This window comes from Nuphar pumila, chromosome 10, assembly GCF_984573655.1.
Source record: "Nuphar pumila chromosome 10, dmNupPumi1.hap1.1, whole genome shotgun sequence".
NCBI classification, from domain to species: domain Eukaryota; kingdom Viridiplantae; phylum Streptophyta; class Magnoliopsida; order Nymphaeales; family Nymphaeaceae; genus Nuphar; species Nuphar pumila.
In genome coordinates, this window is record NC_143258.1 from 92,074,634 (window position 1) to 92,089,801 (window position 15,168).

Here is a 15,168-nt window from a genome sequence, read left to right on the forward strand (position 1 = left end):
AATAATAGAAAAGATTCTGAAAAACCCATTAAGCAAGCACCTACGCTCAGGGAAAGGAAAATGAGAGAAAAAATCTCAAAGACTCATTGAGCACTCAAAGCATTGGATAAAAAACTTTGTGGAACTAACTTTGATGATTTACAAGGCTTAAAGAATACATATTTATAGTCTTTTGGCTGAGAATGCAATAATTTAAAGAGTATAATTATAGAAAGGGACCTTCTTTGACCCATGATCAAATCCTGTTGTCGCATGGGCTTGCTGTTGCTTTATCATGGCTGGGGCACATAAGGTTGGGTGGCCGTGTCCTCAACCTGCTTTTTCATTTTGTAATGCCTTACAATTTTTAACTTGAAAATAAGTGTAAATTTTTAATAATTTTTTTTTGAAGTATAATCTAACTCGAATGAGAAGATTGATATATAGTAAAAATTGTTTTGATTTGAATTAGACAACTTTGAGCGAGTTACGGAAACTAACAAACTATGTTGGACTGGATTCAATTCTCATTTAGGCTTGGATAAAGGACTATATACTAAATGATTTCATTGAAAATCCAACTCCACATGCATTGAAACAAAAGTAACTATCATTTCAAACTTTATCATAAAGTATTAACATTTACTAATAACCTTTTCAAATATAAAAGTCAAAATGTCTCAGTCTAATTGAGACCTAAAATTTTTAAGATCTATGGGTTGATAGAACTTGGTATCCCGGTCTTGCCACTATACTGCATCATCGCACCTCTCGACACTGCTCACCTGAACATATTTCATAAATCGGGTTAGACTCATTGAAGTCTTGTAAGTAAATACACCTACCACATAAGAATACAATAAGATAGAATCTTACAATTAAATCAAATACATTACCGACATGCATATTGCTATCATGCATCTCATATTAATGTACACCATGATCATGCAAGTGGCATTCATGCAAGAGACATTTCATAAGATATTTTAAGCAGGATATGTACAAAGGACGTACCTTATCATTTGACATATCAACCATATATCTCTTCAAGATATCCAACATATGCATTTAAACAATATATCAAGCATGTGCAGTTAATCAAAATATCAAGCATGTATCTCAACATACAAAAACAATCTCAAAAGTTGTGTCAATGAATCTTTGCTTATCTTAATTACCGATCTTGGATATTCTAGTGTCAACCATTGAAAACAGTTGAGACTATAATGGGTGTTTATCATGCAATGAATTTTTTTATTGCTTGAAGTATCTAACTGCCCAAATATCCAGGGCGAGCGGTCCGTGACCAAAAGTAGTTCCCTTAAAAGTATCATTCAGAATAGGATTGCAATATATGGCTAGCTGCAATAGTTGGGATCCATCAGCTACGATATATTGATAGCTCTAGTCTCCTAAACCTATGAGTGATTGGAGACCATCTAAGATGTCGTTGCTTTCATAAAATATGATATGCATTTTTAAAATAAAATATGAATACTATATGTATTCTAATGGATACATAAGATACTCATATAAATTTTTAATATACTATATGCATTTTAACAAATACATAACATGCTCATATGCATTTATAACATATTATATGCATTCTAATAAACACATAACATGATCATATGTATTTTAATATATTATATGCATTATATTAATATACTCATATGCATTGTAAACTTACTATATGCATTCTACTGAATAGATAACATGCTAATATGTCATACAACCCTAAACATAGGTATAAATTATTTTTAAAGAGTTTATGAACAATATGAATGCACTACTAAACAAACCATGTAGATCACATCGGTAGCATTTGAAGTATAAAAAATTAGAATTTTTTGAAAAAAAAGTGATTTCTACTCATAAGTTCCTTTCCTTCATTAGTAGCCATTATTTACTATATATATATATATATATATATATATATATATATATATATATATATATATATATATATATATATCAGGTGGTAGTTGCCTATCGCCAACTTATCAGGCTTTTGAAGTTTTTTTTTTAATATTTTCTTTAAATTTGGCCACACAGATATGTTATACATGCTTGATTTTATAGGAATCGACCTTTGGATCTTTTGGTTTTAGCATCGTTGATGGTTGATTAAAAGAATACAAAACCATATTTTTTTGGCTCATTAAAATCTTTATTTTTTTATAAAAATACATAATCCAAAAGTCACTTTTAGTATTTGGACCATGTTGAATCAAAATATATTAGGTCTGATTGGGTCAACACAACTTGGTCTTATGATTTCTTCTAGCTCATTTGAATAGTCAGGTCGAAATAACCAAATATTATAAAAAACGTTATTTGATATTGTAAAAGTTTTGAACTTCTTGTGTTTGACCAGAAAATCTTGACACGAATAAAAAAATTGAGAATATAAAATTTATAAAAGAATACAAATTACTAGAATGTCAATTATATTGGTCATTTTTTTTTATATTTATTTGGAAGTATAATTTTTATGGTGAAATCATAGAATTTCATTTAATGGAAATATCATGATATTTTTTCCATATAAATCTTTTAAAATGCTTACCAAGGGATCATGCCTTTTGTTGTTAGATCATAAATCCATCGAAAACTAAAACATGATCAATACCATGCTCTTGCTAAATCGTTGAAATCAAAACATAATAAAACCAAAAGCAAAAGCAATACATGAATCCATAATGCTCTGGTTGATCGTTGATGGGTATGATCTTCCAGAACCTGTATATTAGCCCTTTTCCTTTCTCCAAACCTGATGAGAGGGATTGAATCTTCTTTTGACAATGGAGATTTTGAAGATGAAGGGTCTTAATATAAGGTTTGGGGACCATAACCTAATGTATTTAGAACTCTGTCTCAACTCAACCCATTATAGAGTTTTAGATAGGGAGGGACTCTCCACATAGTGTTTCATATCATTTGAGATACCACAAGGCCCATCCTGATTAGACCACATGAACCGGTGTTATCGTCGCCAAATTTTTCCCGTCTTCCCTTCCTTGCGGAAGAGAGAGGAAAATGCTTTCGCGATTCAAACTTGACCAGATTTTGGAAATTGTTTTAAAATGCTCGCCTCCGTTTTGAAAATTGCGGGAAAATTCATGGGATGGGGCTCGACCTGTCGGTACGAGGTTCGACCGTTCCTGCTGCCTTTAACAGGGGTAATCGAACCAAGGACCAAAATTGTGCTTGACATAGTTAAATCATCGAACTTGTGTTCTATCCTAAATGCACAGGGAATTCAGGCATGTGCTATGAGATTTGGTAAAATATAAGTTGGAAAACTATGATGTATGCTTAGAAAATATTTGGAGTTGAAAAGCATTTCTCAGGAAAAAGATGGAAATCAATCTCTCAGGAAACTCAGACGAAGAAGGTTTGAAAATCTCGAGAAAGTTTATAAAGATTTGGAAAATCTTGAAGAAGGGAGAATCTTGAGAAAATCTTGAGAAAGTTTATAAAGACTTTGGAAAACCATGAAGAAATGAGAATCTCAGGAAAATTTTGAGAAAGTTTATAAAGATTTGGAAAATCTTGAAGAAGTGAGAATCTCGAGAAAATCTCGAGAAAGTTTATAAAGATTTGGAAAATCATGAAGAAATGAGAATCTCAGGAAAATTGAAGGAAAACATTGAGAAAAGATGAATATTTGAAAAGAAAAACACTTGTCAGAAAAACTCGGATTTTGAGAATTTTTTTAGGAAAATGAGGGAAAATCTATAGGAAAACTGATTGGAGAAGGAAATTCAGAACTTAGGAAATTGAAATCCTGAAAACATTGTCCTTGAAATCTCTGAAAATCGATTTTGATTCTTGAAAAAGATAAAAATTCCTTTTGAAAATGGATCTTAAGAAAATAACTTTTTAGGGAAAATCACGGGAAAACTTTGATTTGGGAAATTCAACTCCGAATATCATCATGGTTTCTTGAGAAATCGATTTCCATGAAGTGAAAATTTCTTGAAAAAATCATGAGAAAAACAGATGATGCAGATGATTTGAATGAATGAATGCATTTTTGAAAAGATTTATAAAAAATTTGTTGAAAAAATGTGTATTAAGCCAAAGTAAAACCTTAACATATTCTAACTGTGGCCATGAATATGTTCAGAGTTTATTTGAGTTAATTCACAATATTCTGAAAACATTGGAAATATGAGGTGTATTTTTAAGATAGCCTAAGAGTGTAGGTTCAATGTGACTGGTAGAGAGATGATGGATCTGGGTCTCGTCCATATTCCGACTAGGGCCGTAAATATGGACTCCACCGAGTTCATCAACTCTCTAAGAGTTGGTGTACGTGCCATTCGTGTTCATCCACAGTGAATTTTAAAAATTGAGATATATGCATCATAGAATCAGGATATTACTGAAATCAAACTATATGAGATGCAACCTAATCTAAGCAGTAAAAGTAAATATTATTCCAAGGTTGATTATTACATCTCTGAAATAAGTCAAAATAAAAATACATAAATGAAAAAGAATCCACCTCCTCCAGATTTTCCTGCAAAATGAGAATTAGTACAAGATAACCAAGAAAATGGGTATATATACTATATACAACGAAGATATACATGTAGATATAGAAATACTTGAATTTATGATAAATGATATATGATAATGAAGATATATTTACAAAAAGTAAAAGAAAAGAAAAATATATGTGATAACAAGTGCACATGAAAGGATATATATATATATAAGTATATATATATATATATATGTATATATATATACATATATATATACATATATACGTATATATATAGGTAGATATACATAGATATATATATATACTTATAATGAGAAAATATACACATTAATGGAAATTCCATATAATGGGTAAAATCAGAAAATACAGGTATATACAGTTTCGGTAGGTGATTTTGCACAGCCGTATTTCCCAAGTTATAATATAATTTTCAATAAAAATGGGTATGGAGCTTCCCTATATATCAATAACAAAGCCTGCAAAAGATTGTCAATAAATCATGAATGGATATTAAAATATCCATACAGGAACATGGTCAATTATCAAGACTGGGTACCTGCAGCAGAAGAGAATGGCTAAATGCATCCTACGGTTTTATCAAGAGGGTCACCATATCAATAGAAAGCCTATCCTCTTACGCTTATAAATCTGGAAGCAACACTTGATATTCATGAGAAAACAAATGATGGTATGAAGAGAAACTAATGGTGATGGTACACATAAGATAAGTGGAACATGATATTGACACAGCAGGTGCTGCTGTGTAAATGCAGCAAGAAAAAAAAAAACGCAGTAGCTGCTGTGTAAAAGTAAATGGTGAGGGCATACAGAAAATTAATTTCTTTGCACAGAATCATGCTAAACGAAAGCAAGAAATGGTATATCAAATATTAATTTTCAGGATGTATACAGAATATATGCAGAATGTATGAATATATGAGAATATATGAAGAATATATGCAAGACACTAAGCTGCTGATATATAGGTGGAACATTGCAGAAGTTGCACATGATATAGACATATGCTACAGAGCCTAAAAAAAATGTGGAAATCTGTCAACAATTAAGACATGGAGAAAAAAAATTTCTGCTTGAGTCCAGCTCCTCCCAAGCCATAGGATTCATATTGTGCGTGTTGAAGAGAGCCTTTCTGTGCAGGTTTTTATAAGATCATGCTTAACTAGACTCATCATGTACAACAGCTTATAATAAATTGAACAACTTAGTCAAGGTGGTGTTCAGCTACCAAACACGCTGCTAATGCCTAGGAGCCTTTCTACATGGTTTTCTCACCTTCAGAATGCTTGAGCTGAGTAATGATATCCAATGGCACTATTAATTTACATAATATTTATCAAAATGGTAATGCTCAATCAGTAAACAGAAAAAAAATGCACATCATGGGTTTCTTGATAGAGCTATTGGGCAAAAATGCTGACCATACAAGTTTTTTTTTTTATATTAAACTTTCTAATGTACCATATTCAAGGCCTCTCCCTTGCACAGATAGAGGATCACATAAAAAACTATAGGAAGCCAACCAATTTTCATGATTGGGCTTCTTTTAAAAGCACATATAATTCTGGATGTACAGAACTAACATTCAGTGCTCCCTACAAATACAGTGCGTAAAAGCTACCAAAGATTGAGCACTATCAAATATACCTAAACCATCAATTAATATGAAGTACCAGCATCTGAAACCTCAAGTACTTGAAATCTCTAATTAGTTAAAACCAAGTGATATTCGATCCCTCCATGAAATTTGAAGCACATTTCGAGAACCAACTTGCTATCATGCTTTGCAAATTACATCCAGCAAACTTCTTATTAGCATACTTCATAAATCCAAGAGTTGCCCACCCATCAGGACCGATGGTATGGAAGCTCTAAGATTTTTTTTTTGACATCTCAGAGGCATTCACTTACCGTGGAGATTAGGTTGGGAAAGAGAGGGTGGCCTCCACGCTTGCTGTCAATGGGTTGAGTGTCTTGGTTTGGCAGGGGCTGAAGGGATTAGAACGCTCCTTCTGGATGATACGCTTACAACAACTGTTTTGGGGATGTTCTGCACCAAATGGATTTGCATCCAGCAAGTGATGGCCAATCCTCTGCTATTGGGCTGAAGGGAATGGGAAGGAGCCGACTGGGTCCTCTGCGCCAAATGCTACTGCTGGATTTTCTGCGTCAAGTAGTTCTGCTGGATCTTCTTCACGTTGGATGGAGAAAATGAAATCCCCCAAGGATGAAAAGGCTCCACGGCAGAAAATAGGGCACCCCCCATGACAGAACAACTCCTGCAATCAGAAAGAAATTCCCAAATCAATTGCGCTCCCTTTCAATCGGCCCAGGCCCCCTTTTTAAAGATTTTCCTTCTTTTTCAAAAGATCGCAGCTTCCTTTCCCTTTTGAAAATCCATTATACTCCTCTTGAAATTTTTTAAAACCGTAGCATTAAAGGTAGCCGTTTTCAAAAGGGCGCCTCCTGTATTTTTTCAAAAAAATGTATTTCATTTATCTAAGTTTTAGGTAAGATGATTTTTTTTTTGAAAATATGGTTGTGGCGCCGTTTGGGCCATTTCCTTTTACAATTTTAAATAAGCAAATTAATAAAAGAAATAAAATAAAAAAATAAAAAAATTTGAATAATGAAATAAATGAGAGGCTTTTATGGAAATGCCACCTCAATCCACTTTTAAAATCCTTTTGAAAATAAAGTTTTTGTTTTATTTTTGCAAGTCTTTTATTTTCAATTGGGGTGCCACATGTGTGTGGGCCCGCTAACTAAAAATAAATAAATAAATATTGAGAAATTAAGAAAAATTTCAAATTGGTATGAACTTCGGGTGGGTCCCGCTTGAGAATAAACAACTTAGTCTGAGTATGATGCTAGTTCAAAGCTGGGTCCCGCTCCATTTATTTGAAAATACGAGATAAAACATTATTTGTTTTCAAGAATTTGGAAAAATTGGTTTTACAGGGCAAAAATATGGATAAATGTAAAAAATTTTATAAAGAGATTTAAAATCTTTTGCAAAAAGTTTTGAGATAAAATCTTTAAAATCAATATCCAAATATCCAGATTGTTTTTCTTGAGAAAATTTTTGTAATTCAAAGTCCTGGGGGTAAAATGGGAAAATTTGGTAATTTTGAATACCCAGGGTTTTAAAAATCATTTTGAAAATGTTTAAAAAATCAAATATGGATGAACAATTTTGAAAATCAGGAGTTCTGGATCTCAAGCTGACATGCTATGCAGTGAAATGATGCAATGCTATGCAAAGACATGTTCTATGAAATGTCACTCTGAGCTTGGATTTGGAAATTCTAACTTTTTGTCCAGAAAGAGGATTTTAAAATTTTGCAATTTGAAGATGTCTCTGTACCTAAATATAGAAATTTTGAGGTTCAAGAATGAAATTTAGGACTTTCTTCAAGGTTCAATCTTGGAAGATGACAATTTTGCCCTTCATTGCTTCTGAAGAACTGAAATATGATGATTGAGGGCGATGTCAAGAAGGTGAGTGAAAATTTGGGGTGTTTACAACCGGGCCTGAACCTAAGATAAATTTACGATGTGTGGTTTAGCGTATGTAGGCCCACACGATTTTCTAACAATTTCCAACTTGGGTCACATGCGTAACCTTATAATCACATATTATAACCTTATGAGCTAAAAAATACTATCTTATCAATTGATATCTCTACAAATCCGGTTCATTGATCATGTCAACATAGAACCAAAGCGATCTTCATTACAAATAACATAGTTGGACCCATCAATGATAATGTATATTGACATAACAAAATGACATGGATCAAGTATGGATGTGAAGCATGAAAATTACATGCAATGTTATCAAACATTACTATTTTCAACTGGTCCTAAAAACTTAAGTGAGATCTCAACATAATGAGTACATAATGCAACTTAACTTTAACTTTATACCAAAGTGGCAAAGGAGAACTTTATTATATCATAGAACGACCAAATACAAACTCCCACTAAACCAACATATAATAAAATGATAAAACACCCATGCGAGCAATATGCTCGTGAAAGACCTTGTGTGACAAACTTTTAGTAAGCAGATCCGCAATCATGGAGTTTGTGCTAATATGTTCTATCAATACCTGACCATTCTGCACTCTTTCTTTAACAACAAGGAACTTAATATAAATATGCTTTGACTTCGACAAACTCCTGTTGTTATTGGAATATAGCATTGCTGAATTATTGTCACAAAATAACTTAAGTGGTCTTTCAATATTGTCAAAAATTTGCAACCCAGTGACAAAATTGTGTAGCCATATCCCATGGTTGGATGTCTCATAACAAGCCACAAATTTTGGTGTCATAGTGGAAGAAGCAATGAGTGTTTGCTTGGCACTCCTCTAGGAAATAGCTCTCCCGACCAATAGAAAAACATAGTCTGACATGAATCTTCGACTGTCTTGGCATCCTATAAAATCAGAATCAGAATACCCAATGATCTCCAGTTAATCTGACTTCATGTATGTGAGCATGTAACATTTTGTTCTTCGCAAATATGGCATAACCTGTTTAGTTGCTTTTCAATGATCTATACTTGGGTTACTAAGATATATGCTTAACATCCCAATAATGTATGTTAAATCCAGACGTGTACACACCTGAGCATACATGAGACTCTTCACGGCAGATACATAAGGAAACTATTCTATAGCTTTAATTTTATACTGGTGTTTGGGGCACTGAGAGAGACTAAACTTGTCTCCTTTAACAACAAGAGTATCTCCTGATTTGCAATCCTTCATGCCATACCTTTCCAGAATCATTTCGATATAGCTCTTTTGTGATAATCAAAGAATACCTCGAGAATGATATCGATGTATCTGGATCTCTAATACAAAAGAGGCATCCCCAAGATCTTTCATTTCAAATTTCTTTGTCAGAAATCTCTTGGTTTCGTATAGTATGCCTATATCATTACTAGCAAGTAATATGTCATCCATATACAAAACTAGAAAAATAAATTTACTCTCACTGAACTTGTGGTATATGCATTCATCAACCACATTCATCTCAAAACCAAACGAGAGGACAACTTGATGAAATTTATGATACCACTGACGAGAAGCTTGCTTAAGTCTATAGATGGATTTCTTTAGTTTGCAAACCATTTTCTTAGCATCGCCTGAGACAAAATATTTTGGTTGGACCATGTATATTGTTTTAGCGATATCCCCATTAAGAAATGCAGTCTTAATATCCATCTGGTATAGCTCTAAGTTATAATAAGCCACAAGTGTCATCATAATCCTGAAAGAGTCTTTTGTAGAAACTAGAGAGAAAGTCTTTGTATAGTCAATGCCTTCCCTTTGAGTAAACCTTTTTGCAACAAGATGAAATTTATATCTTTTCATATTTCTCTTTAAATCCCTTTTGGTTTTAAATAGCCATTTGTAACCAATGGGTTTCACACCTTCAGGTAATGGGACAAGATTTCACATGTCATTGTCACTCATGGATTTAATCTTCTCATGCATTGCTTCAATCCACTTTTGAGAGTTAGAACTTTGTGTGGCTTGATGGAGGTTGATTGGATCATCTTCCATTAGGCCAGTAACACCCTCATGTTCTTGTAGAAAGATAATATAATCATCCAAAATTATCCTTCTTTTCTCTCTAGTGGATTTCCTTAATGACACTTGTTCTTGAGGTATTTCTTGAGGTTGTTGAGTTTGAACTTTAGAAGTAAAAGCTTGATGTTGGATAGGGAGATCTGAAACATTACCTTGATCCGAATTTATGGAAACAATGTCAGGAATGAAAATCTGATCACTGTCATCCACAATTGTAGGAAGAGAAAGAGACTTTTCTTTAAAAGCAATGTCTTTTACTTTATCACTCCCCCCAAACTCAGCACCCTCAAAGAAACAAGCATTTTTTGTTTCAAAAAAGGACTTATTTGTAGGGTCATAAAACTTATAGCCCCTAGACCTTTCAGAATACCCAACAAAATAGTAGCTAACCATTATGGAATCTAGTTTTTTTTCATATAGCCTGTACGGCCTAGCCTCAACTGAACATCCCCAAATATGAAAATGTTTTAAACTAGGCTTTCATCCTATCCACAATTCATATAGGGTCTTGGTTACTGCTTTAGAGGGTACTCTGTTCAAAACATAGGTTGCAGTCTTTAATGCTTTTCTCCAAAGGGACTCTGGTAAGGTAGAATGAGAAAGCATACTCCTTACCATATCCTTAAGAGTCATGTTTCGTCTTTCAGCAATACCATTCATGCTAGGGGTGCCTGACATGGTGTATTGAGGGACGATCCCACATTTCTCTAAGAATTTGGCAAAAGGCCCAGGACGTTGTTCACCTGATCCATCATATATGCCATAGTACTCACCACCACGGTCAGATCTGACGACTTTAATTCTTTTTCCAAGTTGGTTTTCAACTTCAGCCTTATACGATTTGAACACATCCAAGGATTGAGACTTTTTATGAATTAAATATAAATACCCATAATAAGAATAGTCGTCTATGAATGTGATAAAATATTATTGACCATTTCAAGAAGTTGTAGGAAAGTGTCCACAATTATCTGTATGGATTAGTTCTAAAACGTCTGTTCTTCTTTTGGCACCTAATATCCTTATGTTTGTTTGTTTCTCTTTTATACACTCGACACAAACCTGAAAGTCAGTAAAATCAAGGGAACCAAGAATCTCATGTGACAAAGCCTTTCAATTCTTTGTTTAAAAATATGACCTAAGAGCTTATGCCATAACAAAGCAGAATTCTCATTTGTTAATTTTCATTTTGTACTACGAGAACTTATTTGCAAGGTTTCATTAAATGAGACATTAGTATCATGCATATAAAGGTTGTCAATTATAAATAAAGAACCGATCCTAATAAGATTTGAGTCAAGAAATAATTTAAATTCATTATTTTTAAATAAATAAGAATAATCGTATTTGTCCAAAATGGAAATAGAAACCAAATTATGCCTAAAAGACGGCACAATAAATGTTTCTTTCAAATCTAAAAAAATTTCAGTCTTTAATAACAACCTAAAAGTCCCTATTGCCTCGACTTCAACTGTTTTGTCATTATCTATATAGATGAATCTTTCAGCATCAATTGACGGTCAACAACTTAGACAACCCTACAAAGACACACTTATATGAGTGGTAGCACCAGAATCCATCCACCAAGTGTGCTCGAGCACATAAGTCAAATTAACTTCAAAACAAACCAAAGTAAGGAGCGTACCTTTATTCTCACGTTATGCATGATACTTGGTATAATCCTTCTTCATGTGACGCTCCCCTTTGTAAAAGAAACAACTAGACTTTGGGTCCTGATGTCTTTTTCGTTTCTTCTACGATTGAAGGTCAACTGCAGCTGCCTTAGTCTTTTTTTTTTCTTAAATCTATCTTTAGAGGTTACTGTCAGATGAGAACTTTCAGTCTTTTCTTGCTTCATCATATCCTCTTCTTGCACACAATGTGAAATGAGCTAATTAGGAATCTATTTTTCCTTCTAGCAGTTATAATTGACCTTAAACTGGTTGTACTATGCAGGAAAAGATATCAAAACCAAGTGCACAAGTAATTCCTCAGACAATTCTAACTTTAGTGCCTTAAATTTTGAAGCAAGATGAGACATCTCTATGATATACTCCTGAATGTTTCATTTGCCCTTATATCTCATTGAGACAAGACTCGAAATAAGAGTATTAGTCTCAGCCTTTTCATTTTTCGCAAAATGTTTTTTTATTTCTTTAATAAAACGTTTGGCATTGGCCTTTTTAGACATGGTGCCCCTGAAGGATTTTGAAATCATATGTTTTATGATCATGAGACTCATGCGATTGTATCGATCCCACCACTCAGAGTTCTTTTTATCCTCAGCAGAACTCTTATTTGTAAGAGCAGGTGGTTGATCTTCTTGTAGTCCTAGATGCAGATCTATACAACCAAGCACAATCATAATATTTTTTTTTCAGTTCTTAAAATTTGAACAGCTCAAAACAAGGATGAAATTAATGTTGACAGATATCATAGAAGCAGAGGTATTAACTGAATAAAGAACATACAAACTCACAATTAACATATAATTTCACATGCAATAACATAAAATGACATATTAAACAATGGTAAATCCCATTACAAGGTACCCAACATAACATTGACACTTAGTCTTTGAACAGAAGTGTCAACTTGTAAGTGGTACTCTCAACAGTAATCAAAATATAGAAAATCAGTTCTGTCAAACAACGAGCCTTTAATTCTTTGGACCGACTCGTTATTCACATGAAAAACCGAATGATTGTCCCATATTCATTACTGAAAGTATACATTTGGGCTCGACTAAAAAGTAATCTTCTTTTGAGCCGATCATTATTCGCATGAACCACAAATATACAGTCATCACAATATTCTAAAATGAACTTACCTATACAACAGAGGTTACTTTGGCAACATGTTGATTCAATTAACTCAATTCAAAATACCGAACCCAGAATAAAAAACAATACCAATGTTCAAATATGTTGATAAGTGCATATGAAAAGTAAAGCAAACACAATAATATGCATGTGCCAAAAAAAGTAACTGAATATCGGCTCACGAAAGTGACCCATAAATTTCTCTAAATATCCATATAAAAACACTAATTTTTTTATAAGGCAATGTGCACGCATCCGGTCAGATGGGCCAGGCCGGACCCACCTGTGGGTCCCAAAACAGATCTAACCTAAAACAGGTTTGGCTTAAGCTACTACAATCGGTTGTGGGTCCTACCGGTCTGATCCAAAATGGATCAAGCCCAACAGTCCGTACCTGGATTCATGCAAATATGGTGGATCGGGTCTTAACCAGGCCCGATCCACACAAATATAAATATCGCATATGGTACACCCCAAAAGGACTAACTTTTGGTTTGGCAGCACCGAATCAGTCTTTTGAATGACCAAATCGGACTACTGAAGCGATCAAACCAGCCTATAATATATGGCTGGATTGGTCCAGATCCGATGGCCAAACTGCCCTAGCCCGACTGAGCCGACTGAAGGGGCACCGAATCGGCATAGGATCGATGACCGAACCATCCTGGCCTGGCTGAGCCGGCTAATGGGCACTGAATCATTCATGTTCTTTATATTGGCTCGGATCTGAGTCAGCCCTATGTAACATCGAACCAGCCTCGAAGGCCACCTAATACGACCCACATGCCTCATCCCGGGTGGGCAACCTCGCGACTCAACGAGATCCAATAATGCCCTAATGGATGGCCAGAAGCGCACCGACAGAGGGTTGAGTCTTGCCCATGGGATGCCAAATCCAACTGCAATGGTCGTCGACCTACAAAGATCACCGGTGCTGGCCGAATCTAGCCTAGATGTCAGCATCGTTCAAAAAAAGAAACTGGATGTCATCTGTCCTCTGTCGTCCGATGAACAGAAGAAAGGAGAGGGGAATCTCTGCCGCCTATTGATCGATGACCACAAGGTAAGAGACGACTCTCCTGTCCTTCGGTGTCGTTCGTAAGGTCGAGAGCGGCCTTACGTCAGTCTGATGGCTGATTAATCGCCAATTGGCACCTGTCCTGAACCCTTAGTCTCCCGACGATGGTGGTTGGGGTGACCTGAATCCCTCACCGTCGTCGTTGGACATTGCTGACTCTAGACACCAGACGATGACTGGGTCAAACATGGTGCCCCACCCGTCGGCAACCTGCAATCGATCACCCACTGGTGGCTCGGGCAAACCGAAAGCCCAACCACCGTTGCTTGACACTTTCTGGCATGAGTGTGTCATCGAAAACCTGCAGATGGTCTCGCCTTGGTCATGTGTTGAGATAAAAGGGTTGAACGAACTTTTCTGAATCCAAAACAAAAACAGGGTTTGCTGGATGATCACAATGCTTGGGCTGTCACCATCGGGCACCGTCCGTCGTTCGACGATGGTGATCAGGTAGTGGCCAAGTCGGCACCCATCCTGGTCTCCTGAATCATGGAAGGGTCGTTCACTGTTGGCTGAGATCGTGCAGGACCAAAAAAAAATTACGCAAGAATAGGGTCAAACGGTTGTTTCTCGACCGTGCCCTGAATCCGATCAAAAGATTGATGCCGAAAGAAAATGAAACATAACGAAATATGTTTCAACGATTAAACGAGAGCATGGGTTTGGATACTAATTGTTGGATCATAAATCCATCGAAAACTAAAACTGAATCGATAACATGCTCTCGCTAAATCATTGAAATCAAAACAGAACAAAACCAAAAGCGGAAGCAATACCTGAATCCATAACGCTCTTATTGATCGTTGACAGGTATGATCTTTCAGAACCTGTATATTAACCTTTGTCTTTCTTCAAACCTGGTGAGAGAAACTGAATCTTCTTCTAACAATGGGGATTCTGAAGAGGGAGGACCTTAATATAAGGTTTGAAGATTATAACCTAATTCATTTAGAACTTTGTCTCAATTCAACCCATTATAGAGTTTTAGATAAGAGAGGTTTTTCCACATAGTGTTTTATACCATTTGAGATACCAAAGGGCCCATCCTGATTAGACCACATGAATCGGGCCTGAATCTAAGATAGATTTACGATGTGTGATTTAGCGTATGTAGAACCACACAATTTTCTAATATTTGTATGATAT